Below are 26,339 nucleotides of genomic sequence, written 5' to 3'. Positions count from 1 at the left end.
AACAAAATTTGGATATTAGGGGTTCTCAATGGTATGATCAATGTACAAGGTGAATCATGACTTGCATACGCCATTGAGGGTCAAGAACTAGGGTTGAGGTCCTTGGGTGACCAAATGAATCTTCATATGTCTTCAATAAGGGCTCACCATCCAATTAGGGTTCGAGAGAATGAGTGAAATATCTTAAATGATCCTCCAAGGTTGTGGGATGCTTGAGGATACTGATTAAGGTTAAGGTGACTTGGGCACACCTCAACATGAATAAGGGACTTGAAGCTTCAAAGATGAACCTCATGCCTTGAGTTTGAGTTTATGGAACATTGTGGGTGTAGATGCATATGAGATGATATTTGAGGGATTTATGCTCATGAATTAGGTTTATGGAGATTGTATGAAGGTGGGGTGAATTTAAGGGTATGACAAATATCCCTATTTAATCTTCTCGGTGCTGAATGTATGGATAAAAATGACTTCCAATGCGTTCATGGTAGGAGAGGATTAGATGCTAAAAAGAGTAACCAAAAATTTTCCCTACTAGGGGTGAAAGTGATATAAGTTGATTTGCTGGGGATTATATGTGAGAAAGGAAAATGACCTTGGCATGAGTTCATTTGCTTGGGGAATAAATGTGATATTTGGAGACTTTATTGGGGAGAATATGGTTATGATGATTATGTATGATATGCAATGTAATGCATGCTACGCAACATAAGTATCTCTTCAAGAGGGAAGTTTAATGACAATACTCCAAAAAGAAAAGTGTGGAAAGGAAAACTCAGTCGGGGATAAGGATTATGTAAAGAAGAGGTGACTTCCCCTAGAAACGGTTGGGGAGGAAAAAGATTCAGCGATGATTCCTAGCAACGACTGGAATACTGGACTCTGATGGGGAGATTTAGATTTAGTGACAATTCCTAGCTGTAAGACCCCAATTTTGTCCCTAAGATCCCTCATGGCATCATATCATATCATATCATTGCCTCAAGGATCATTGTGCACCTTTGCTTCCTTCCTAGTGGGTAGGTTATCGTTTTGAGAGTGATTCTTGATCACCAAGCATGTTTTGCATTTGTATGTTATTGCTTTTCTTTTCATCATTAACCAAGAGTACAAAAATATGTCATCTAATCTTTGTCTTGCAGATGAAGCAACCAACAGTCAAAGCAATCAAAGGCAGTCATTGAGCAATAGATGGTGGCCATTCTTGAGAATTTGGACCCCACAATCATTATCAAGAGTTCATATGAGCTATGATGCCATTTTGAATCAAAATCCTAAGTGGTAGAGGCTTGAATCTCATCAGAACAATTCCCAGTCAACTGAAAGCTTAGAAAGTCAACTGTCAGGTCAACTGTGGATTTGGAGGTGGGAAGTGCTTAGAAATACTTCATTCATGTTCAAACAAGTCTCATTTGACATTTCAAACATCAACATTGAAGAATTTAAAGTCAGGTCAAAACTTTCCAAAAATAGAAAGTGATCTATAATTTGAATTTGCCAAAAATGGAAAGGTTTTAACCCAACTTCAACTTCAAATTACATCATCAAAAAGGCTTCAAATGAAATTTTGTTGAACATGAAAGTTGTAGATCTTTCTCTCCCATTCCCAAAAAGTCCAAGATCATCAATTTCTCATGTGTGGATAAGGAGATATGATCAAAACATGGCAAAGTGTGTATGAAGATTCAAATGGGCATAACTTCTCAACCAAAACTCCAAATTGGATGGTTCTTTTTGCATTGTTCTTATTTTGACCTCTAAATTCCAAATCATGCATTGCATTTCATCAATTATCATCATATTAGCATTTGCCATTTCACTTGATTCTTGGAGGGAAAATATGAAGTTTAAAATTGGTGCATTATTTGAACATTCCACCATTGCCTTTAGCTCCAAAATGATTTTTTTGAGTGAAAATAAACACAATCCCGTGCACTGTTCACCATGCATTTTCATGCATAGGGTGAAAAAGCTAAATTGCACAAACACCTCATTTTGCTAATTCCACTTACCATTGGCTAAACATGATTAGAAGGGTGATTAGCATAGCATATATAAATGAAACCCTAACTATTTTCAGCATGGACAACAATCACAATTTCAGATCTAGATCAAAACACCAAAAATTTTCTCTCAGAAATTTCTCGCAATTTCTTCACATTCAATCCATTCCTCTTGCTTGATCCTTGTTTCTGAGTTGTTCTTGAGCAGGTTTACACGTGGAATTGAAGAAAACAGTGCAGCATTGAAGCATTTTTTGAGATTGAAGCAACAATGGTGAATCCAAATTCTGGAGGATTCGTGCACAATTGAACCTCAAGCTCTCATCCAATCAACTTCACAAACATTATAGAAGAAGTTTGGAGCATTGCAAGGCTTGAATCAACATAAATCCAGATCTGCTCTTCAAGAGGTCATTGAATCGAATCTCTCATTTCTTAAAATTATTATGATGTTGTTATAGATCTTGATTTGCTGGTTAATTTGAGCTTTGAACCATAAATTTTCATGCACAATTGAGTTAGATATGTTAGATTAAAGATCCATGCATTAAACTTGATTTGCTCGATTTGATCTTAACATGAGGAATTATGCTTAGTTGTTAGTTGATTCGTGACCTAGGATGAAAGATCTACGTGTTAGTATGTTCAATTTTGAATTCTGGAGAAATTGTTCTTGCTGCATCTGCACTGTTCATGATCCATGATGAAGATGATGCTGTTCATGATTAGGCCACGCTTTTGATTCACTTTCTGCAACGCAAATCCGTTCCAGTATGTTAGAATAGGGCTCGCGTGTGATTGGTGCATGCTGATTGTCATGCTGTGTTCTGATTGGTCCATTGCTTTGACCGCGCTTTGACCATGCCATGTCTTTAATGAAACGATGAGTTTCATTCAGTTGAGCGCGCCACTATTTGAATTATGCTTCACTTCGATTCCGCGCCAATGCATATTTTCAAATGCTTCATATTATTTTCCTTTCCCTCCATATTTCCATGTACATGCTTCTCATCATTTTTTAATTTTTCATCATCTTTCAAAATTCATATATAATTGAAAATTGATCCAAAAATTATGTGGTTTTTTGCATTGCATTCCTTATCTTGTCTATTATTTTGTGATCATTTTTCCATAAATTGTGCCTGGCTGGATTATTTTTTGTGTTAGGGTTTGTGAACATGTATCCATTTTGTACCTTGCCTTGCTATATCATTTGTGAAATGCTGGTTGTTAATCCAATGAATCTGAAAATTTGCATGATGAAACTAGACATGTTGCTTGACATTTTGGTGTTGATTTGGTATTTTTACCATTTGTCATTTCTGTTTTATGATCATGTTAAGTTGGTGTGACAATTTGTGTCACACCTTTGCCTGTTCAACTTATGTGATGTGTTTGCCTTGCCTATTGATCTCCAATTGTCCTGATTTTTTGTGTGATGCATATTATGGATGTTGTGAATGAGCATGAATTTTGTTGGAATTATTTGAATCATTTCTGATTTAATTGAGATTTTTCATTCTGGGTGGTCACATTTGAGCTTTAAAATTGCCTTGAATTTCAATTGATCATGAAATGCTTTTGGTTAATGATATTGATGTGAGACCTTTTGGATTGTCTTAAGATGTGTTTGAAGTTGATTCATGTTAATTTTCAGCTTCTGTTTTGAATTTTTTCTCCATCTTTGACCCTAGGCTTTGACCTAGTGGTTTGCCTCTCACATTTGAGCTTTGATTTCAGGTTGAACATCCAAGTTTCATAGTTGTTGATGCTCCATCATTTGAGCATTGATGTTTGCCTTTGATTACTAATCTTTGTGTGTTTTGTAGGTTGATGTTAACTCATTTGAGTTTGACCTTTGGCTTACACATTGTGTACATTGGGATTGTTTGTTGCTTATTGACTGTTGTTTGATTGTCTGAACTTTGTACTGATTTGTTTGATGTTTCCACAGGTACATTAGTTGCTTTAAGTTCATTTTGAACTTGCTTTTGCTTGGTTGCTTAACCACTTAGGTATAACCTCTCTTCTTCATATAGTCTGGAAGACCTGTCCTGTTATGTGGGCAGGCACCTGTCTGAAGCCCTCCTTAAGAGGCAATGCTTGTGATTGTTTACTTTTTGTCCCAAGCAGGAAAAGTCCTCTTATGAGGCAATTGGCAGATAAAAGAGATGTGTAGTCCATCTCCTGCTATTCAGTGTGTCATTCCTTTGCTCACACAATGTGTTGATGCATTGTGAATACTAACCCAAGATCTTATAGAGTCATTCACTTGTGGAGAAGAGTTCCAACTTTCTGAACTCCCACACCTTCTATTATTCAAAGCTCTCCCAGGCCAGGGATAAGAGCTATGAGGCACACCCCTCATCTCCATTTCATCTGCTTCACCCTAACTCTCAATGTTAGGGTTAAGAGCACAAATTACCCCATTCCAGATTGGCTGTAAAGCCTAACCTTGCTTGAGCCTAATTGATTGTATATAGTGTGTGCTAATTGACTCGTTTGTTTGCTTACTTGATTCATCTGTGCATATTTGCTTGAGTGTGCCTTTGTGCATTTTATCATCATCATTTGTATATCATTTCATAAACTTTGCTTTATAGCATTTTGCTTTGTCCATGGAGGAGACAAGCATAAGTCCATTACTTGGCAGTTGTTCCTATGATATGGTGGGAGACTAGTATAAGTCCATTGATTGGCATCTGGTATCCATGTTTGTGTTTGTTTTAGGAGATTGGTATAAGTCCATTGATTGGCATCCGATATCCATTTTTGTTTTGTGAGATTAGTGTAAGTCCATTGATTGGCATATGGTATCATTGTTTCTTTGTTTTAGGAGATTGGTATAAGTCCATTGATTGGCATCCAGTATCCAGTTTTGTTTTAGGAGATTGGTGTAAATCCATTGATTGGTCTCCGGTATCCATGTTTGTTTGTGAGATTGGTGTAAGTCCATTGATTGGCATCCGGTATCCATCTGTTTTGTTTATTTGCTTATTGCTCTTTGCCTATTCCAAAGGAATCACTTGAATCATCTATATATGATCTCAAGAGGTGAACATCTGAGAAGTTTTACACTCCCTAACCTTCCACCTTTTGTTTCTTTAAACCTCCCTCTTTGCATGTTAACCCAAACTTGAAAAATATTGTGCAAACATTCTCATTTGTTTTCAAATTAGAAACCTAGGCCTTAAGCCTTTGGCTTTTTCAAACTTCATTTTCTTAATACTTTTTTGAATTGAATTCTAATCATATCTTGACCACTCTTTTGTGAATAAATCCTAATTGGTTAATTTCACCCATTCAATTATTTTGTGGCTTTGTCCATTCTTGATAAGTTTTCATACATTAGCCATAGGTTTGATTTATCCTAGTTGGTTGATGTTAATCTCACCTTTTGTCCTTAGTGATTGAATGGTAAGACTTCCTTGCTTATTATAGGGTTAACCCCTCACTAGCAAGTTGAAGCTTTTCTCACATGGTGGACTTGTTGTTTGTATAAGGTTGAGTTTTCTCCCGTGGATAATGAAAGACCTTAGGGCTTTTGTTTTAAAATGAACCCACTCATATTTTGGAAATCTTTTAGCCGAACTACGGCGTTTTGATCCTTACCTTTCATGGAAGGTACGTAGGCAACGGGTTCATCCGTTCAAACACAAAAATAATAACTTGTACATTCTTTTCTCATCCCTTCAATCATGTTTGCACAATAAATATTTCATAAACAAATAACATTTCGTCCAACAAGTGTGAAAAGGGCTCCCTAGGAGTACCTAGGACGTTTTGGGTGCCTAACACCTTCCCATTGCGTAATTTACCCCTTACCCCGATCTCTGATCTTTTCATTAGTTTTCTATGTGTAAAACTTCTTAGGCTTTTGTTCGCTTTTTAGCCATTCCTTTGGATAAATAAAAGTGCGGTGGCGACTCGATTCTTTGTATACTTTGCTTTTGGTTTAACCAATAAATCATAAAGTGACGAATACACCGCTACAGAAAAGTGGCGACTCTGCTGGGGATCTTCTCCTTGGTGGTATTGCCTACTTTTCACCCTTGTTGTGTGATATTGTTATTTGTTATATGACATATTTTTGTACAATTTGGGATAACTGTATTGATTGTAATGTTTGAATTGCTTGATATACAATTGCTTGTTTGCTTGGTGATCTCTGTGAGATGAGTTCTATACCCGAACTCGAGTGCACCTTAGGATAGGAGAATGGCATAGTCTCGTCGACTTGTGTGGAGTATTCCTTAGCAAGTTGACTTGCGAGTCCATTCACTTGGTGGAGGTCATGTTGGATTAATAATGTCACACAAGTCATTTGTGGTTAGGCATTATTCTTTCAATCACGTGCCTTAGAAGCCAAGGACCTTAGTTTACCAAGCCCATCTTGGCCTATTTTTAGGACGTAGTGCGGAAGTCGTTCAGATGTAAGATCTGATGCGATTGTTACGCGATACTACACTCATAAGAGTCTCTCTTGAGAATATTTTTGGAATACGAGTATTCGTTCCTCCGATAATATTCGAAAGATGGGATGATGACTATGGGAACCTCTGATAGAACATGTTCGGCAGGTTTAAACCCTAGTACACTCCCTTTGGGTGGTTCTTAACCGAGACTCCATGCTCGTGACTCTCAATAAACCCGTGATTCATGGTTGAGTCGTTAAGACAATGTTAATATCTGAGAAGTTTTACACTCCCTAACCTTCCACCTTTTGTTTCTTTAAACCTCCCTCTTTGCATGTTAACCCAAACTTGAAAAATATTGTGCAAACATTCTCATTTGTTTTCAAATTAGAAACCTAGGCCTTAAGCCTTTGGCTTTTTCAAACTTCATTTTCTTAATACTTCTTTGAATTGAATTCTAATCATATCTTGACCACTCTTTTGTGAATAAATCCTAATTGGTTAATTTCACCCATTCAATTATTTTGTGGCTTTGTCCATTCTTGATAAGTTTTCATACATTAGCCATAGGTTTGATTTATCCTAGTTGGTTGATGTTAATCTCACCTTTTGTCCTTAGTGATTGAATGGTAAGACTTCCTTGCTTATTATAGGGTTAACCCCTCACTAGCAAGTTGAAGCTTTTCTCACATGGTGGACTTGTTGTTTGTATAAGGTTGAGTTTTCTCCCGTGGATAATGAAAGACCTTAGGGCTTTTGTTTTAAAATGAACCCACTCATATTTTGGAAATCTTTTAGCCGAACTACGGCGTTTTGATCCTTACCTTTCATGGAAGGTACGTAGGCAACGGGTTCATCCGTTCAAACACAAAAATAATAACTTGTACATTCTTTTCTCATCCCTTCAATCATGTTTGCACAATAAATATTTCATAAACAAATAACATTTCGTCCAACAAGTGTGAAAAGGGCTCCCTAGGAGTACCTAGGACGTTTTGGGTGCCTAACACCTTCCCATTGCGTAATTTACCCCTTACCCCGATCTCTGATCTTTTCATTAGTTTTCTATGTGTAAAACTTCTTAGGCTTTTGTTCGCTTTTTAGCCATTCCTTTGGATAAATAAAAGTGCGGTGGCGACTCGATTCTTTGTATACTTTGCTTTTGGTTTAACCAATAAATCATAAAGTGACGAATACACCGCTACAGAAAAGTGGCGACTCTGCTGGGGATCTTCTCCTTGGTGGTATTGCCTACTTTTCACCCTTGTTGTGTGATATTGTTATTTGTTATATGACATATTTTTGTACAATTTGGGATAACTGTATTGATTGTAATGTTTGAATTGCTTGATATACAATTGCTTGTTTGCTTGGTGATCTCTGTGAGATGAGTTCTATACCCGAACTCGAGTGCACCTTAGGATAGGAGAATGGCATAGTCTCGTCGACTTGTGTGGAGTATTCCTTAGCAAGTTGACTTGCGAGTCCATTCACTTGGTGGAGGTCATGTTGGATTAATAATGTCACACAAGTCATTTGTGGTTAGGCATTATTCTTTCAATCACGTGCCTTAGAAGCCAAGGACCTTAGTTTACCAAGCCCATCTTGGCCTATTTTTAGGACGTAGTGCGGAAGTCGTTCAGATGTAAGATCTGATGCGATTGTTACGCGATACTACACTCATAAGAGTCTCTCTTGAGAATATTTTTGGAATACGAGTATTCGTTCCTCCGATAATATTCGAAAGATGGGATGATGACTATGGGAACCTCTGATAGAACATGTTCGGCAGGTTTAAACCCTAGTACACTCCCTTTGGGTGGTTCTTAACCGAGACTCCATGCTCGTGACTCTCAATAAACCCGTGATTCATGGTTGAGTCATTCAGACAATGTTAATATCAATGGAACCTGGGTGTTGATAAGGTGAAAACCATAATCCACCAAAACGGATGGTTGATATTAAGGATGATTGAGCTGGTTCATGTACCGTTAATATCAATGGAACTTGGGTGTTGATAAGGTGTAAACCCTAATCCACCAAAATGGATGATTGATATTAAGGATACTATGAGCTTTCCCATGACCTTTGTCTGGTGTGATTTGCTTGATCCTTGAGTGTGATTGTTGCATTCATCTGCACCCATATCATCAAAAAATGAGAATTTTTTTTCAAGGAACTTAAGGGGTTTCTTTGCAAAAATTTTCAGATATGGAAAGACAAAGAATTATCCAATGAGATATTTCCAGATGCAATAAATGCTTAATATTTTCAAAGTTTGCAAATAAAACCCTCGAGTTCCTTTGAAATGAAAACAAAGCATATGCACAAACACTTCATGCATCATTTGCATAAGCAGGTGTTTGTTCCGGTCTCCCGTCCTGTGGTCTGATCCCTGTTGCTCTTCGTTTATTTTGAAGATGCACTGATTCGCCGGTACTATACCAGAGCCACCTCTGCCAGATAGATGGATCATCTAGAGCAAGAGAGCTATGAACTCAAGGAGGAATTTGCTAGACAGAGTGCTGTGGATGGATTTATTCCCGGTTAGCCATTTGTCTTCCTTCTCATACATTGATGCTGAGGATGAAGTTGGAACGCCTTTCCAAGATTTATCTATTGCTGAGCCAATTGAGAAGAAGTCTCCTTCATTTGCTTTCTATCGCGATGCGAAACTGGCCATTGAATGTGGTGCAGTTGCTGGTTTGGGGAAGATGATCGAGCTTGAAGACAACAAATCCCGGCCTGGCATTGGCTATTCTTCCGGGGCATTCAACGAGCAAGGTTTGTTCAAGAGTGGAGGTTTCATCCATGCTGATCAGACTGAAGAAGCTGCTGCTATCTTGGAAGAGGACGCAGAGGATTTGAGCAATTTCATCATACCTGGTGGTGTCTGCCACAATTGGGTCGCTGTAGATGTTCCTACAGTCATTCATAGATCAGAGTAATGGTTCACTTTGTTCAAAACCCTTCTCCCATGCCAAAAGGAGAAGTGATGACATTGTTGGCAGCATTTATACAATGATATTTCATTCAATTAATGCATTGTTAAACATTTGTTTTTCCATTTGTTTTCACTTTTTGCTTTTGCATGAAATCAGTGATCACAAAAAACCATAAAAACAAGAATAAAAGCAATCATTTTTCATCTGCATAATGATTTGCTTGTTTAAATTCTGAAGTTTTTTATTAACCAAAATCATTATGCAGGTTGATTCTAAAACCCATTGAACATAATGATCCAACGCCATCTCCCAATTTTGAATTCCCTGTATTCGAGGCAGAGGAAGATGATGTTGAAGGGATTCCTAATGAGATTACCCGTCTCCTTGAGCACGAGAAGAAGATCATTTAGCCGCATCTCGAAGATCTGGAAACAGTCAACTTGGGGTCTGAAGATTGTGTTCGTATGGTGAAGATTGGGGCACTCCTTGAAGAGTCTGTCAAGAAGGGGTTGATCAGTTTGCTACGAGAATATTCCGATATCTTTGCTTGGTCGTATGAAGACATGCCAGGTCTAGATACAGATATTGTGCAACATTTCCTGCCTTTGAAGCTTGAGTGCGTGCCTGTGAAGCAGAAGCTCAGAAGAACTCATCCAGATATGGCAGTGAAGATCAAAGAGGAAGTTCAGAAGCAAATTGATGCGGGGTTTCTGGTGACTTCTACATATCCTCAATGGGTGGCCAATATTGTGCCTGTGCCTAAGAAAGACGGAAAAGTCTGTATGTGTGTTGATTACAGAGATTTGAATAAAGCTAGTCCAAAAGATGATTTCCTTCTACCACACATTGATATGTTGGTAGACAATACAGCTAAATTCAAAGTCTTTTCGTTTATGGACGGATTTTCCGGATATAATCAAATCAATATGGCACCCGAAGATATGGAGAAGACAACATTCATCATACCTTGGGGAACATTCTGTTATCGAGTGATGCCCTTCAGTTTGAAGAACGTCGGAGCCACGTATCAACGAGCTATGACTACCTTGTTTCATGATATGATGCACAAGGAGATAGAGGTCTATGTTGATGATATGATTGCTAAGTCCCGAACGGAAGTTGAACATGTTGAGCATTTGTTGAAGCTTTTTCAGCGTCTGAGAAAGTTTAGACTTCGTCTGAATCCGAACAAATGTACATTTGGAGTCCGTTCTGGCAAGTTGTTGGGTTTTGTTGTCAGCGAGAGAGGTATTGAAGTTGATCCTGCAAAGGTCAAAGCAATACAAGAGATGCCTGCACCCAAAACTGAAAAGCAAGTCCGAGGTTTTCTTGGCCGCTTGAATTATATTTCCAGATTTATATCCCACATGAATGCCACATGTGCGCCGATATTCAAGCTCCTCCGGAAAGATCAGTCTCATGATTGGACCGAGGATTTCCAGAAGGCTTTCGACAGCATCAAGGAATATCTGTATGAACCTCTGATCTTGTCTCCGCCTGTGGAAGGAAGACCTCTGATTATGTATTTGACTGTTCTTGAAGACTCGATGGATTGTGTACTCGGTCAACAAGATGAATCAGGGAAGAAAGAATCTGCTATCTACTACCTCAGTAAGAAGTTTACTGATTGTGAGTCCCGATACTCTATGCTTGAGAAGACGTGCTGTGCTTTGGCTTGGGCTGCTAAGCGTTTGCGCCAATACATGATAAATCATACAACTTGGTTGATATCCATAATGGATCCAATTAAGTATATTTTCGAGAAGCCTGCTTTAACCGGGAGGATTGCCCGTTGGCAGATGTTGTTGTCTGAGTATGATATCGAGTATCGAGCTCAGAAAGCTATCAAAGGTAGTATCTTGGCTGACCATTTAGCGCACCAGCCGATTGAAGATCATCAGTCTGTTCAGTACGACTTCCCAGATGAGGAGATTCTGTATTTGAAAATGAAAGATTGTGATGAGCCTACACTTGATGAAGGTCCGGAACCTGGTTCCAGATGGACGATGGTGTTTGATGGCGCTGTGAATCAGTATGGAAATGGAATTGGGGCAGTAATCATTACTCCTCATGGCACGCATATTCCGTTTACAGCAAGGCTAACTTTCAAATGCACGAATAATATGGCTGAGTATGAGGCCTGTATTATGGGATTAGAAGAATGTATTGATTTGAGAATCAAACATCTTGATGTGTATGGTGATTCGGCCCTGGTTGTCAATCAGATCAAGGGTGAATGGGAGACGAATCAGCCAGGTCTCATTTCGTATAGAGATTATGCGAGAAGGATTTCAACGTTCTTTACGGAAGTTGACTTTCATCATATTCCTCGAGAGGATAATCGGATGGCGGATGCTCTTGCTACGCTTGCTTCCATGATTGTAGTCAAGTATTGGAATGAAGTTCCCAATATTGCTGTGATGCGCTTGGATAGACCAGCTCACGTGTTTGCAGTTGAAGAAGTGAATGATGACAAGCCTTGGTATTTTGATATCAAGAATTTCCTCCAGAACCAGGTCTACCCGCCTGGGGCATCTGTGAAAGATAGGAAAACTTTGAGAAGGTTGTCAGGCAGTTTCTACCTCAGTGGTGAAGTGCTGTATAAGAGAAATTTTGATATGGTGTTGCTCAGATGCGTGGATAGACACGAAGCAAACCTGTTAATGACTGAGGTCCATGAGGGTTCATTTGGTACTCATTCCAATGGACATGCCATGGCAAGAAAGATGCTGAGAGCAGGCTACTATTGGCTGACAATGGAGTCTGACTGCTACAAATATGTGAAGAAATGCCACAAGTGTTAGATTTATGCGGATAAGATTCATATTCCTCCGACACTTCTGAATGTGATTTCATCACCATGGCCTTTCTCTATGTGGGGAATCGACATGATCGGCATGATTGAACCGAAAGCGTCCAACGGACACAGGTTTATTCTCGTAGCAATTGACTACTTCACCAAATGGGTTGAAGCCGCTTCATATGCGAATGTGACCAGGCAGGTGGTTGTGAAGTTTATCAAGAACCAACTTATATGCCGTTATGGTGTGCCGGATAAGATCATTACTGATAATGGATCTAATCTAAATAATAAGATGATGGAAGAGTTGTGCGCTAAGTTCAAGATTGCACACCATAATTCCTCGCCCTACAGACCAAAGATGAATGGGGCTGTTGAAGCTGCTAATAAGAATATCAAGAAGATTATTCAGAAGATGGTTGTTACATACAAAGATTGGCATGAGATGCTGCCATTTGCTTTGCATGGTTATCGTACATCTGTACGCACTTCAACAGGGGCAACCCTTTTCTCTCTTGTTTACGGCATGGAGGTTGTTCTCCCAGTAGAGGTAGAGATCCCATCAATGCGAGTCTTGATGGAAGCCAAGTTGACTGATGCTGAATGGATTCAGAGTCGTTATGACCAACTGAATTTGATTGAAGAGAAGCGATTAACTGCCATGTGCCATGGTCAGTTATATCAGCAGAGAATGAAGAAAGCATTCGATAAGAAGGTCAAGCCTCGTGTGTTCCGAGAAGGTGACCTCGTGCTCAAGAAAGTCTTGTCTTTCGCGCCCGATTCTGATCGCTCGACTGGGTGAGTCGAGAATGGGATACAAACTGCAAGTGCACAGTTCTATCGCGTAGTTTTAAAAGATATCGATCCCACAGGGACTTATGAATCGATATACCGTTATCTAAGGTTACTACGTAAATCTAAGGTGAAAATGTTTGATTGTTTGGGGAAAAAACTAAGAGCTAAACTAATATCTAGATTAAATATTAATAAAACGGATATCGGTATGTAGTTCGTCAAAACTAGGGAATCAAGTCTTTGTCGGTTTCTTGGTTTTAAAATGAATCGTTTCGGTTAACTTTATTGGTTAAAGGTTCTATCTCAAACTCTCGCTCTGTTGAATAAACCATGATTTTATATTAATGTTGTTGTCACTTATAATTAAGTCAAAAACCATATTTTGAAAGCAATAAAGTTGCAGAAACTCTTTTTAAGAAAATACTGACCGTTTTAAACACCCTTATCTCAAACTCTCGCTCTGTTGACTTAGGTTATATAATTAAATCCAAATGCTTAACTCTCGTCCTCACATTCAATCTTTAAAAATACTTTTTGGAAAAGGTCAGAATTTAATTAACTCTAAAACTTGCTTCGCCCTGATCTAGAATTAATGCCTAACTTACACTGTCCAGTTAAAATCTCAAACTCTCGCTCTATTGATTTTAACTTCTTTATGTCTTTTACTTTTGTAAAAAAATCTTGTTATTAAACCTGTAAGTTGAGACCGTAAAAAGATTGATTTTGATTTTAAGTTTAGGTAGACCGACTCAGTCTTGATCCCTTATTCTGCTTACTTTACATACCGATACCTAGGCAAATTAGCCAGACATGCTAAATAAATAAGAATTTATATCATGCATAAACAGACTCATTCCAGGCAGATAATATAGATAAATAATAAAACAAAATATTAAATAATGATTAAAGAACCTGAATGCGTAATACAATAGTCTTGAACACTCTACCACAAGCCGGTAGGATTTGTTCTTGGATTCTTCAATTAAACAGTAAATTAAATCAAGGAAATAAAACTGGAATATAACGTAAGGTTAAATCCAGTATAAAATTGCACAATAGTTTCCGGTGTAGAAACTATTATGCGAAAAATATCTAAAAGCTAAAACTGGAAAGGTAAATTTGCAAGGGAAAAAGAACGTAAAGCTTGTAAAAGAAATAAATAAAATAAACAATGCTGGAAAAGAAAAAAATAAGCAAAAGGCGTGAAAAGAAAATTTGGCAGAGCTTCGGCAATGTGAGCGTGGAAATACCGGTCCTCTGAAACTTCCCAATTAGCTGCTATTTATACAGCTGCTGGTGTAACTGCTTTTCAAGGGTTTCCGTGTGCGTGGTCTCGTTCCGAGGGTTAAGCGTGGAAATAGCTTTCAACGTGGTCAGTTGAGTTCCTTGCGCCAAAAATATAGAGGACTGGTGTGACGCTCGTCACACCATGTGTGACGCTCGTCACAGGAATGTTTTTAGTGTGACGCTCGTCACAACCCTTGTGACGCCCGTCACAGGCATAACGTGCACTTTCTTTGGGCTGGGCTTGGTCTTTGTTATTTGTTTCCTTTTTATTCCTTTTTACACCTCCTTTTCTTCCCTTTTTCACTTTTGCTTCAAAATGGATACCTGACATAAATAGCAAGGAAATACTGCATAATATCTGATAAAATGAGATAAACTAAAGTAAATGATAATATAATCTAATTGAATTAAGTCTTAAAATGTGATATAATTTCGTGTTATCAAACTCCCCCATACTTAAATCTTTGCTTGTCCTCAAGCAAAATTCAGTATAGAACTTGTTAAAAGTTTTAGCCAGATGAAATTTCAAAGCACACATCAATTCGTACTAGGTTGCAAATGGGTTTTTGTTTGGGAGGACTTGAGTTTAATCTTGACATCAACAACTACCGTTACAACTTAGATAACCCTACCTTATGCAAATCAGTTCAAGTACCCTATGATAGCTATCCTGGTTCCTTTGGTCTTATTTTACCCGTTTTCATTCTAGCGAAATCACATTAAGCCCTTTATCTTTTCGCGCACATAGTGGAGTAACCGGTTAGTGATTATGATCCGCTTTTAGCTAGAAGTTCTGGTACATAAGTCGGATAACTTCATTATTCAGTCCATTGCAAATTGCGGGGGATCGAACCGTAGTCCGCCCTACCAAGTTCAGTACCAGATTCCTACTGAACCAACTCATAATGGATCTTTCGTATTGTGCTTTTGCATGATCTGCAACCTTTAGATTAAATGATCTGGTAAGGATCACCTAATTTACTTAGTGCATTTCTTGATATATTTATATATCTTAGGTTACTTTGGGGATCATTCACTTATATTCATCGGCTCTCCACGTAGTTTGCTATTAAGATGGTGCTGACTTCTGTATAAACTACTTGGGGTTGCCATAGAACTAAAAGTTCAAGGAATCGGTATAATAGGTACTTTATCCTGATCTAACATATTGAGGTTCTCAGAGCGTTGTTATGGTAATGATTTTGTTTTGATTTCACTCAAGTTTTTTAGAGTAAGCAACCTTTATACTTATTGGGTGTGTTAAAATTTTTTGTTATGGCTCAAGAAAATTGAGGGAATAGATAATAGAAATTTTCACACTCGGACTTAACTTAAAATAAATTTTTTTTTTTTTTTTTTTTTTAGATAGTAAGAAAGGGAAATAACAATGAAAGGGAAGGTAACATACTTGAAAAATGGAAATAGGAAGAATATTGTTTCCCCCCCATACTTAAACTAAACATTGTCCTCAATGTTTTAAGGGAAAGAAATACAAAATGGAAATGCAAAGAAAATAACAACTAAGACTGCCTTCCGCCTCTGGTTCTTGGACCTGGTGATCTTTGACGTATGTCTAAGTTGTCGAACCTGCTGAACAATTCAGTAAACCGCTGGTCGGTTATGGCATTCCGAGCGTCCTGTTGCTGTTGCATTTGACGCATCATCTGCATCATCTCTGCATTCTGTACCTGCATTCCATCGATAGCATCCATAATGTCGTCGTTGGTTGCAGGCCTTCTTCGTCGACGACGTTGGGAGGATGGGCCAGTTGCATTACCGGAAGGGTTGAGCGGGGCTGAACGTTGTGTAGGAGGATGATCACCTTGTTCCATTTCTTCAAACTCATCTGTTTGTGGGTTTGTTTGTAAAGGCTCGGTGGTTTCAGGAGCGTTTAGATCATAGAGGTGGCAGTCGGGGTTTGTGACATCAGTTAGGGCGATATTTGGTAGAACAACGCTTGGGACAGCCTGGTTGTTCACCATAAGATAATACCCTCCGCCTACTCTGTTTTTAATCAGGCGGCTGGAGCGGCAATAGCTGATATCCATAGACAGGGGAGGTAGGGATTCTAAAGTTTGGAGTTTATCCCCTAAGTTCAGGCCAAGTGCTATGGATGTTATTAATCCACCAATTATAAAGGGTTGCCGGCCTCTAGCACATAAGGTGCGGATATGATGAAAGAGAAAAGAGGCGGCGTTTACCTGAGTATCCGGTTCGAAGACGCATTGGAGGAAAAATAGCTCCTTTGAGTTTACCTTGCTGTTGTTTGTCTTCCAAAAATTGTGTTTTGCAAGATGCGGATGAAGTACCGGATAGTGGGGTTATGTATATGGGAGAGAAGGAGTTCTTCCCAGTTGTAGGTATCTATACCGGTAATTTTCTTAAAAAGGCCAAAAACGCCAACTGTGTTCCAGTTTGAGTTTGGAGGGATTCTGGGGTGTACCTGACCTTCTATGGGAAATTGTAACATGGTACTCAATTGGTTTTGGGTTAAGGAGTACTCGGTGTTGAACATGCGGAAGGTTGCGGTACCGGTTAAAAATTCGTCTTCACCGGCGGGAGTGGTGTAGTCGTATGAACTTAAGAATTCTAAGGTTAGGGATGGGTAGGTGGGTTGATTATGAGTGCAAAGGAAGGTTAAGTCGGCTAGGCGGAGCATCCATTCGATACCTTGGAGTAATCCTAATTGTTGTAAACAAGTTAAATCGGGGTACCTGGTGGAAGCGACGCCTCGCTGTTGGAAACGTTCGAATTGCTCTTGCTGGTAGTTGTCATCTCCGGATCGGAAGGTGATATTTCCGAAATTTTGATTTCCCGCCATTGTGATGAATTTTTGAAGGGATGATTTGGAAAGAAAAAGAAATGTATTTGATAGGAGAGAATTGTTTTGTGGTGAATGAAGGAAGTTTTGGCAGGTATTTATAGGAGAAGGGTTGGAAGATAGAAAGAAAAAGTGGTTGAAGAGTAATTAAGTGTGGTAAATGAAAAATGAATGGGGAATGTAAAAAGTTAAAGTGTAACGTTCGTCTCCAACGGCTCCCTAACGTTCACATGTCTGAGGGGCGTTACGCTCGTCACAAGGCTGTGACGCTCGTAACAGGCAATAGACGTGCCGTCCGTTATGGGTAGTGTGACGCTCGTCACACATTTCTTTTTGGAAAGGCTTTCAGCAGCGCTTCACAGAATTACTTTGGTAGCGTATTTTAATGTTTCATTTTGCTTATGATCATTTTAGTCTGCAATTTTAATGTATTGTGCACGCTTACTTGCTTTGTATAATAATAATAATAGGTAACAACAGTAGAGCGTAATAGCCATTGCATAATAAAATTAACTAAACAGCTTCAATAAGAATGATCATAATGTATTACAGGAAAGGAAAACAATGAAATGAAATAGAAATAAACATGAATTCAAACAACATTAATGAAAAATCTAGCCTAAAACTAAATAACTTAGAAAGAAATAACTAAATTCCATCTATCTTCGGATCTCTGGCCGGAGGAGCAAAAGAGTTAACATGATGCCGTAACATACGTAACTGACTTGCCGTGCTGCTCATGTATTCTAGGATTTCAAGTCTCAAGTTGTGGAAATCTTCCCTGAGGGCGTCTTGCTCTGACATCAAGGCTTCAATGACGGTTTTAATATCTGTTCCTGGCATATGATGTCGGAGATCAGGCATGGCTGATTCTTCGGTCAGGACAGGCTGAGGAGGAGGATCAATATCATAATAGCCGGAAGGTGTCTGAGGGTCAGATTCAGCATGAGAGATATGGTCAACATAGTGCTCATAGTCATCACAAATCTCATAATCCTGGATGGATTCAGTGGATCCAGCCGGAGTTGGGGTTTCATTCAGGTTATAGAGCCAGTTCCTTTGGTTATGAACACTAGTTCTAGGATCGGGCATGGTGAATAGGCAGAGAACCTGGTTATCAATAATAAGCTCAAACTCATCAGACCCTATGTTTGCTATAAACATAGTGTTGAAGAGGAAGGGTATACTCATAGTAGTAATGCCACAAAAAGGGCTAAGGTCAAGCATAGGCTGACGTAATCCAATAGCATTACCTATCATAGTGATCAAACCGCCTATTCTAATGGGTGCTCGCTCATCCTGGATAAGGTGGTCCAAATTAGCTAACATAAAAGTAGCACCGTTTACTGGACGGTTCTGGGAAGCACAAAATATGATGAAGAGTTCATCACGTGAAACTGAAGTACTATTTGACTTCTTCCCAAATAAAGTGTGGGTCAGGACCTTATGGAAATAGCGAAAAGCCGGGTTATGTATGTTTCCAGAGAGAAACTCATGTTCTTCGGGCTCATCATTTCCAGTCAGCTTACCCCAAAAGTGTTCAAGCTCTCTATATTCAAAAAGTTCTTCCTGGCTTACAGTGAATGTATCAAAGGAGGTAGGAAAACCTAAAAGGTTGGTGAAGTCTCTAATATTAAATTGGTACTCCATATTGAACATTCTGAACTGGATAAAACCTCTGCTAATTCCTCTTCCATGGCTGGGTAGATAGATTAATGAACTAAGGAATTCTAGTGTGAGTCTCCGGTAGGTGGTGAAATGTCTCAGGATAGGGGAGGTCTCCCATCCTATCTGATTCAGCAAAAACAGGACACTCTGTCTCAGTCCAAGGGCAGTCATAGCCCAATCATCAGCATATAAACTAGGTAGCATCTCTCTAGCGGCTAATTCTTCAAACTTTCGTTTCTGAGCCATTCCTCTGAACTTGATACCCATACGATCAGAATGTCCCATCTGGTTAGTGTTAGCTAGAGAAAAGAAACATGAGTTTAAGTCAGGATTTGGCCAAATGCCGAAAGAAGAAAATAATTAATATTATTATGTATATATATATAATTTTTTTTTTCTTTTTTTTTTTTTTTAATAAATCAATAATGAATACTAAATAGAAATTAAAAGAATAATTAAGAGAAAAATAGGGAAATGATAATAATAATAGAATAATAAAATAACAAATTAATTTGTGGGTTGTCTCCCACTAAGCGCTTTGTTTAAATGTCGCAAGCTCGACAAAGAAACTGTTAAATATGGTCTATGAGTCCTGGGGGCGTTTCGTCTAAGTGTAGAATTTGCGAATCCTCGTTGGTTTCCGCATAGTGATAATGTTTCAGACGTTGCCCGTTTACGGTGAACGGTTCTGTAGATTGTCCTTTTATTTCTACCGCTCCACTGGGAAAGATTTTAGTGATATGAAAAGGTCCTGACCATCTGGATCGTAGTTTTCCCGGAATAACTTTAGTCTAGAGTTAAATAAAAGTACTGCGTCGCCTTGCTTGAAGATTTTCCTTGATATACGCTTGTCATGCCATTGTTTTGTTCTTTCTTTATAGATTTTGGCATTTTCATAGGCGTCTCTTCTGAGTTCCTCTAATTCGTTTATGTCAAGGATTCTCTTTTCACCGGCGGCTTTATAATTCAAATTTAAATTTCTAATAGCCCAATAGGCTTTATGTTCTAATTCTACCGGGAGGTGACAGGATTTTCCATAAATGAGCTTAAATGGGGTCGTCCCTATGGGAGTTTTATAAGCAGTTCGGTATGCCCACAAAGCTTCTGGTAATTTCAGTGACCAATCTTTCCTTGAAGTGGCGACCGTTTTTTCTAGTATTTGCTTGATTTCTCTGTTAGATACTTCCACTTGTCCACTGGTTTGAGGGTGGTAAGGTGTTGCTATCCTATGTCTCACTCCATATTTAAGTAGTAGTTTTTCGAGTACCTTGGATATAAAGTGTGATCCACCATCACTGACTACTATTCTTGGGATGCCAAATCTCGGAAATATTATATTTTTAAAGAGTCTAGTTACTACTCGGGTATCATTTGTTGGAGAAGCTATAGCTTCGATCCATTTTGATACGTAGTCAACTGCCACGAGTATGTATTTGTTACCGAAAGAGGATGGGAAAGGTCCCATGAAGTCTATCCCCCACACGTCAAAAATCTCTACTTCCAAAATACCTTTTTGTGGCATCTCGTCACGTCTAGATATGTTTCCCGTGCGTTGACATCTGTCGCACTCCTTAATGGCCGCATGTACGTCCTTCCATATAGTAGGCCAATAAAAGCCAGCTTGTAGGATTTTAGAGCAGGTCTTGGATGTACTTGTGTGTCCACCATAAGGCGCAGAGTGACAGTGTTGGATTATATTTTCTACCTCTTCGTCGGGTATACATCGACGGAAAATACCATCGGGGCCTCTTTTGAAAAGTAAGGGATCATCCCAGTAATAGTGTTTTATGTCGTGGAAGAATCGTTTCTTCTGCTGGTAAGATAAAGTAGGTGGAACTATTCCGGCAGCTAAATAATTGACTAGATCAGCATACCATGGTATGACAGATATAGCTAAGGTGGTTTCTACTTGCATGTCGGAGTTGTTCTCTTCCAAAGTAGCTATGAGTTTATCATACGAGAAATCATCATTAATGGATGTTCTTTCCGGTTCAAGGTTCTCAAGTCTAGAGAGGTGGTCTGCTACTACGTTTTCAGTTCCTTTCTTGTCCTTGATTTCTAAGTCGAATTCTTGTAGTAACAAGATCCATCTTAGGAGTCTAGGTTTAGCATCTTTTTTTGTTAAAAGGTACCTGATAGCAGCGTGATCAGTGTAAACTATTATTTTGGCTCCTACCAGGTAAGAACGAAATTTATCTAGCGCAAATACCACTGCTAGGAGTTCTTTCTCGGTTGTGGCATAATTCATCTGTGCTTCATCCAGGGTTCTGCTAGCGTAATATATAACGTGAAGCTTTTTATCCTTTCTTTGTCCTAAAACAGCACCTACAGCATAATCACTAGCATCACACATTATTTCGAATGGTTCATTCCAGTCTGGTGTCTGCATAATGGGTGCGGAGATCAATGCTTGTTTAAGAGTTTGAAATGCTTTTAAACAGTTATCGTCGAATATGAATTCAGCATCTTTCATCAACAGTCCGGTTAAGGGTTTAGTTATCTTAGAGAAGTCTTTGATGAATCGTCGGTAAAAACCGGCGTGTCCTAAAAAACTTCGTACTTCTCTCACGGTTCTTGGTGGTTGAAGATTTTCGATTACCTCTATTTTGGCTTTGTCTACTTCAATTCCTCTGTTCGAGATGATGTGTCCTAAAACAATTCCTTCTTGTACCATAAAGTGGCACTTTTCCCAATTAGGTACTAAGTTTACTTTTACACATCGCTCCAGAACTCTTTCCAGGTTTTCAAGGCATTCTTCGAAACTTTGTCCGTATACAGAAAAGTCATCCATAAATACTTCCATGATGTTTTCGAGAAAGTCGGCGAATATTGCCATCATGCATCTTTGAAAAGTTGCAGGGGCATTACATAGACCAAACGGCATTCGTCTATACGCGAAGGTACCAAAAGGGCATGTGAATGTTGTCTTTTCTTGGTCATCAGGGTGAATTGGTATTTGAAAGAAGCCTGAATAACCGTCTAAATAACAGAAATGTGAATGTTTAGCTAATCGTTCTAACATCTGGTCAATGAATGGTAAAGGGAAATGATCTTTTCGGGTTGCTTTGTTTAGTTTCCTATAATCAATGCACATTCTCCATCCCGATTCGATTCGTTTAGTTATAGTTTCTCCTTTTTCGTTTTCAATAACGGTTATGCCTCCTTTCTTTGGTACAACGTGTACAGGACTAACCCATTTGCTATCAGATATAGGATATATAATACCTGCTTCCAATAACTTGGTTATTTCTTTCTTTACTACCTCACTTAGGATCGGATTTAGTCTTCTCTGGTGTTCCCTAGAGGTTTTACAGTCTTCTTCTAACATGATGCAGTGCATACAAATAGAAGGGCTTATTCCTTTAAGATCGGTGATGTGGTATCCTAGTGCGGTTGGATATTTTCTTAAGATATGTAGGAGTTTTTCTGTTTCGAGTCTTCCTAGATCTGCATTAACTATTACAGGTCGTTCATGTTCTAAGTCTAGGAATTCATATCTCAGATTTTTGGGAAGTGTTTTCAAATCGGGGGTTGGTTTGTTAAGACACTGCGTAGGATCCGGTGTTATTGCTAGGCATTGTTTAGATTTGTCCTCTAAAAGATAGTCTGATGATTTGTCTTCTCCTGACTCTGCTTCTTTTATGCATTCATCGATGATATCCATGAAGTAACATGTATCTTCTATTGCAGGTGCTTTCAAGAATTGGGAAAGAATGAATTCAATTTTCTCTTCGCCTACTTCGAAGGTGAGTCGTCCTCGTTTTACGTCTATGATTGCACCCGCAGTTGCTAAGAATGGTCTTCCTAGTATAATAGGTGTCGTATCATCTTCTCTAATGTCCATAATTGTGAAGTCAGTGGGAATGTAAAACTGACCTATGCGTACGGGAACGTTTTCAAGGATTCCTACAGGATATTTGATGGAACGATCTGCTAATTGCACAGACATTTTGGTCGGTCTTAATTCTCCCATTTCCAGTTTCTTACATATGGATAAAGGCATAACGCTAATTCCGGCTCCTAAATCGCATAAGGCTTTGTCGATGACAAATTTTCCTATGTGACAGGGTATAGAGAAACTACCCGGATCCTTGAGTTTAGGGGGCATGTTTTGGATTATAGCGCTACATTCGGCAGGGAGTGTAACGGTTTCGCTATCCTCAAGTTTCCTTTTATTAGAAAGAATTTCTTTTAAGAATTTAGCATATGAAGGCATCTGCGTAATAGCTTCGGTAAACGGAATTGTAACGTTTAATTGTTTAAGGAGATCAACAAATTTTCTAAATTGGCCTACATCTTTGGTTTTTAACAAGCCTTTGAGGGTAGGGTATAGGTGGTTTGTAAGGTGGTGGAGGTACATAAGGTTCCTTCTTTTCTAGGGTTTCCTTATTACTCTCTTCCTTTTCCTTAGGTTCACTGTCCTCAGTAGATTTCTTAGGGTTTTGGTTTTCTATCCTTGGGTCAGACGGTCCTTCCACTTCCGTTCCACTTCTTAATATAATTGCATGAGCTTGGCTTCTCGGATTGGGTTGGGGCTGTCCAGGGAATGTACCAGTTGGTGCAGCAGTAGGTGCTTGTTGTTGAGCTACTTGAGATATTTGCGTTTCCAGCATTTTGTTATGGGTAGCCAGGGCATCTACTTTGCTTGCTAGTCGTTTAAGTTGTTCGCCAGTGTGTATGTTCTGGTTTAAGAAATCTTTATTGGTTTGTTGTTGGGAAGCTATAAAGTTTTCCATCATGATTTCCAGGTTGGATTTTCTAGGGGTATTATTGTTAGGATTCTGTTTCTGATATCCCGGAGGTATAGATGGGGCTTGATTTGGAGACTGTCCAGGTGCGTATAAAGCATTATTACTCTTATATGAGAAGTTTGGATGGTTCTTCCAATTTGGGTTATAGGTATTCGAATAGGGGCTTCCTTGAGCATAGTTTACTTGCTCTGCTTGGATTCCAGTCAAGAGTTGACATTCCGCAGGAGTGTGGCCTTGGATTCCACAGACCTCGCAATTCTGAGTTATAGCAACCACGGCTGCTGGAGGTGATACGTTTAAACTTTCAATTTTCTGGACCAAAGCATCCACTTTTGCATTGACGTGATCAAGGTTACTTATCTCGTACATGCCAGTTTTCGTTTGAGGTTTTTCCACATTCGTTCGTTCGGTTCCCCACTGATAGTGGTTTTGGGCCATGCTCTCGATAAGCTGGTAAGCATCAGCGTAAGGTTTGTTCATTAGTGCACCACCTGCAGCGGCGTCTATTGTTAACCTTGTATTGTATAAGAGACCATTATAAAATGTGTGAATTACTAACCAGTCTTCCAAACCATGGTGTGGGCAAAGTCTCATCATGTCTTTGTATCTTTCCCATGCTTCGAAAAGAGACTCGTTGTCTTTCTGTTTAAATCCGTTTATCTGGGCTCTTAACATAGCTGTTTTGCTTGGTGGAAAATATCGGGCAAGAAAAACTTTCTTCAACTCGTTCCATGTGGTGACTGAGTTGGAAGGAAGAGATTGAAGCCATCTTCTAGCGCTATCTCTTAATGAGAAAGGAAAAAGACGAAGTCGAATTGCCTCTGAAGTGACACCATTAGCTTTAACAGTATCAGCGTATTGGACAAATACGGATAAATGAAGGTTTGGATCTTCGGTAAGATTTCCAGAGAATTGGTTCTGTTGCACAGCCTGCAACAACGAAGGTTTAAGTTCAAAGTTGTTTGCTTCGATTGCGGGCGGAGCAATACTTGAATGCGGTTCATCTTGTGATGGAGCGGCGTAATCTCTAAGAGCACGAGCTGGTTCTGCCATCTCGGTTAAAGAAGGAAAATCTTTGAGATCAGGAAGGTTTATAGGAGGGAGATTGTTTTCAGCACGATATTCCCGAATTCGTCGTAAGACTCGGAGATATAGTTCGATATCGTTGATTCGTAAATAGAGAGGTTCGCCTTGAGAGCGAGTGCGTGGCATACAAATCAACGAAAGAAAGAAAATAGAAGAAAAAGAAACCTTAGTCTCTACAGCGTAACGGAAGAGTTACGATATCGATTGAATAAAAGTCCCCGGCAACGGCGCCAAAAACTTGATCGCTCGACTGGGTGAGTCGAGAATGGGATACAAACTGCAAGTGCACAGTTCTATCGCGTAGTTTTAAAAGATATCGATCCCACAGGGACTTATGAATCGATATACCGTTATCTAAGGTTACTACGTAAATCTAAGGTGAAAATGTTTGATTGTTTGGGGAAAAAACTAAGAGCTAAACTAATATCTAGATTAAATATTAATAAAACGGATATCGGTATGTAGTTCGTCAAAACTAGGGAATCAAGTCTTTGTCGGTTTCTTGGTTTTAAAATGAATCGTTTCGGTTAACTTTATTGGTTAAAGGTTCTATCTCAAACTCTCGCTCTGTTGAATAAACCATGATTTTATATTAATGTTGCTGTCACTTATAATTAAGTCAAAAACCATATTTTGAAAGCAATAAAGTTGCAGAAACTCTTTTTAAGAAAATACTGACCGTTTTAAACACCCTTATCTCAAACTCTCGCTCTGTTGACTTAGGTTATATAATTAAATCCAAATGCTTAACTCTCGTCCTCACATTCAATCTTTAAAAATACTTTTTGGAAAAGGTCAGAATTTAATTAACTCTAAAACTTGCTTCGCCCTGATCTAGAATTAATGCCTAACTTACACTGTCCAGTTAAAATCTCAAACTCTCGCTCTATTGATTTTAACTTCTTTATGTCTTTTACTTTTGTAAAAAAATCTTGTTATTAAACCTGTAAGTTGAGACCGTAAAAAGATTGATTTTGATTTTAAGTTTAGGTAGACCGACTCAGTCTTGATCCCTTATTCTGCTTACTTTACATACCGATACCTAGGCAAATTAGCCAGACATGCTAAATAAATAAGAATTTATATCATGCATAAACAGACTCATTCCAGGTAGATAATATAGATAAATAATAAAACAAAATATTAAATAATGATTAAAGAACCTGAATGCGTAATACAATAGTCTTGAACACTCTACCACAAGCCGGTAGGATTTGTTCTTGGATTCTTCAATTAAACAGTAAATTAAATCAAGGAAATAAAACTGGAATATAACGTAAGGTTAAATCCAGTATAAAATTGCACAATAGTTTCCGGTGTAGAAACTATTATGCGAAAAATATCTAAAAGCTAAAACTGGAAAGGTAAATTTGCAAGGGAAAAAGAACGTAAAGCTTGCAAAAGAAATAAATAAAATAAACAATGCTGGAAAAGAAAAAAATAAGCAAAAGGCGTGAAAAGAAAATTTGGCAGAGCTTCGGCAATGTGAGCGTGGAAATACCGGTCCTCTGAAACTTCCCAATTAGCTGTTATTTATACAGCTGCTGGTGTAACTGCTTTTCAAGGGTTTCCGTGTGCGTGGTCTCGTTCCGAGGGTTAAGCGTGGAAATAGCTTTCAACGTGGTCAGTTGAGTTCCTTGCGCCAAAAATATAGAGGACTGGTGTGACGCTCGTCACACCATGTGTGACGCTCGTCACAGGAATGTTTTTAGTGTGACGCTCGTCACAACCCTTGTGACGCCCGTCACAGGCATAACGTGCACTTTCT

At 38.8% G+C, this 26,339-nt stretch overlaps 1 pseudogene; it reads left to right on the top strand.

Moving 5' to 3' along the window:
* The first annotated feature begins 24,053 nt into the window (after positions 1-24,053).
* LOC127109123 (uncharacterized) lies at positions 24,054-24,153 on the top strand (annotated as a pseudogene).
* Positions 24,154-26,339: the final 2,186 nt, after the last annotated feature.

This window comes from Lathyrus oleraceus, chromosome 7, assembly GCF_024323335.1.
Source record: "Lathyrus oleraceus cultivar Zhongwan6 chromosome 7, CAAS_Psat_ZW6_1.0, whole genome shotgun sequence".
NCBI lineage: Eukaryota > Viridiplantae > Streptophyta > Magnoliopsida > Fabales > Fabaceae > Lathyrus > Lathyrus oleraceus.
Note: the sequence above shows the minus strand (reverse complement) of the source record. Positions and strands in the feature narration are given on the sequence as shown.